This window comes from Brassica rapa, chromosome A01 (assembly GCF_000309985.2).
Source record: "Brassica rapa cultivar Chiifu-401-42 chromosome A01, CAAS_Brap_v3.01, whole genome shotgun sequence".
Classification (NCBI taxonomy): domain Eukaryota; kingdom Viridiplantae; phylum Streptophyta; class Magnoliopsida; order Brassicales; family Brassicaceae; genus Brassica; species Brassica rapa.
This window is the reverse complement of record NC_024795.2, coordinates 17149595-17152250: the sequence shown is the minus strand read 5'-3', so window position 1 is coordinate 17152250 and position 2656 is coordinate 17149595. Positions and strand designations below refer to the sequence as shown.

Here is a 2656-nt window from a genome sequence, read left to right as displayed (position 1 = left end):
AATCAAACAGAATCTAACCAAAGCACTTGAGACAAGTAGTCTCTTCCCAGCTCCTAAGATGATAAAAGTGCTAACAAATGTGAGAAGGATAAGCATAAGCTTTTAATGATTCATAGCTTCTTAAGCGGAGTATTACTCAATACTTTTCATGGTCAATCACCTAATGAGTGTGAAGTGAAATGAGGCGGTTTCTAGGAGAATGAATGCAAGGTTATATTCTCTAAGTTCACTCATGAAAACCAGGAATAGTTCAGGGCCACAATGAACACAATAGAGAACTAAGTTCTACGAGAAAATGAAGTTGCGTTATGCCTGTTATCTCGGTCTACATAAAACACCGGTTGGTTCAAGACATCATGTTCACCTTCTGGTAAAGTAAACCCGACAGATATTAACTATGACTGGTTCAAGGATTAAAAATGCCACCAACTCAAACACAGTGAATTTTTCGCAAACACTCTCGATAAGTCTGTCTAGTCTAGTCAGGATTAGAATAAGTATAGTTTTTTAGAGTCTATCGAGTCTGCATTTAGTCTACATATGTTTAGAGTCATTTCTATTCATGTGGGGGATTGTTGGACCAATATTTTATTGGTAATAAGTGAAAACGAAATGGGCTTTGGGCCAATCATCTAATAAGCCTATGAGGCATTATGATTAATGAATGGAAGAAGGGAAAGTCCCACATCGGGGAGAACTGGAACAAATGAGGAGTATATATATGTACTCACTCTAACTCATGTTCAAATGGCGCACATGAGAGGATAGGCTCGCCCCCACGCGCGCGCCGCCGCCGCCGTCCGTCCGGCCGGCTCGGCTCGGCTCGGCGTGGTGGGCGTGGGCGTGGGCGTGGGCTTGGCTTGGGCTTGGGCGGAGGGCCTTTGGCCCGATAAGAAGTATAGTATTTTTTGACCAAAGTTAAGCTCAACGGTTTGCCATTTATTTCGAGAAAAAACAGCATACAATTTTATTTAAAACGACAAGTAGTTTGTCTAGAAAATAAAAAACGTCATGCATGTTATCCTCTCGAAATTTTAAACGAGATAAAGAGAGAGTCTTGAGGAAGAAGTTTCGGAACTCAACTTCCCTCGATCTCCGCGAGATTCTCGCCCACGTGCAGCAGCTGTTGCGGGAAGTGGGTCGTCTCCGTCTCTTTAAATATCGTCTCTCCTCTTCCTTCATTTCTCAACTTTTTTGAGATCAAAATCCAACAGCAAAAATCCCTCTGCGTAAGTCTCTATATGCGAGAGTGTTTTGTAGAGTTTATAGTTCGATAGGGCGATCACGAGTGAGGCGTGATTCGTCTGCCATGGTTTTATCCTGGGACTCTATATTCGTACAGTTCCGTCTCAATAACGGAGCGAATATTTTGAGTTAAGGAAAGAGAAAGAGATCATTCTCGACTCCATGTCTCTTCGCGAATACGATTTCTTATCGTTCTTGTATTCGCTTTATACATTCGTATATTTTCCTTAACATCGCTTTTATTCTATCGTTTAATAGTCAGTTGGTTTTCCGGCTTTAACAGAGGCCGTTTAAGATTGTCCTGATATCAATGTTAGCCATACCTCATCTAAAGGTATAGCGATCTTTGTTCTTTAGTAAGTATGACCACTCTTCGTTACCGTATCTATGAAAAAGAGAGATTTGTCCAGTAATGGTTGTTTAAATCAAAAAGATTCTCACCCATTTTCAGATTCTGGGTAGTTTCAACAATCATTCATACCTCGTTTGCGTGTGATCTTAAACGCCATCTTGAATGTGCAAAAAAATAGAACGGTGGAGAATCATATAACGGGTAACTTAAAACACAAACCAAATTTTCATCTTTGTGTATCACTTTCAAGTTCCGGCTTCTTGATCATCAAAAATGTCTGATAACAGATAACTTCACTCCTTTCTCCATTAGACTGGCATGGCGGCACCGCTCAGAACCACCATGGAAACAATCCGGTCTGGTCTGTTACTGTAACCAACCGTTTCATCGAAAAGCCAACAGCATCTACTCCTTACCTTGTGATACCAATCATCATTGAAGTCTAAGATACAAGATTCCTCTTCTCTGCAATTTCGAAGAGATTGCATTAGCATACATGTAGATTAATGCATTAGCTAACTCAATGTTCTTATTAAACCCTCTTAGAAAGCAGCTACACTAAGCTGTGAAGAATGTGTAATAACTTGGCACAGAGCCTTGTGATTTAACCTCTGAAACAGAAGCAGAGCTTTGCTGCTGTCTGATCGCTCAGGTTCCGATATCAAAGTGATCCGTGTGATCAAATTTCTATCTTCCATCTTGTGGAAATAGCTTTTTATCCGCACCTGCAATACAAGTCCCAAAATAGAGCTCATTTCCAGGAGGTACTTAGAGTGTTATCCCAAAAAATAAACAAGTAGCGTAGAGATTTATTAGCGCATTGTCAATATAACAAAAACCTTCAGGTTTCTACAAGACAGTGAGTTTGGCACGAGAGTGTGAATTCATTCGGGTCAGTTCCTTTCCTCATAAAGTCGCTTAAACACTACCAAGCACGTGAGTTATGAATGGAAGAAGTGTACCTTTTGATCAATGCGGTCCAAGCCACTACGTCTCTCTAAGTCATGTAGTCCAACAGTGAGCGTGATTCTTTCACTTAGCGTTTTTTCAAAGTACGAA

General features: G+C 40.6%; 1 long non-coding RNA gene across 1 annotated transcript; it reads right to left on the bottom strand.

The window, feature by feature from the left end:
* Positions 1-1992: 1992 nt before the first annotated feature.
* Positions 1993-2654, bottom strand: LOC117128899. Its single transcript, XR_004452313.1, has 3 exons — positions 2560-2654; positions 2207-2322; positions 1993-2062 (listed from the first exon to the last, which is right to left on the bottom strand). It is a non-coding gene; the product is annotated as an uncharacterized LOC117128899 (long non-coding RNA).
* Between the last annotated feature and the right edge of the window lie 2 nt (positions 2655-2656).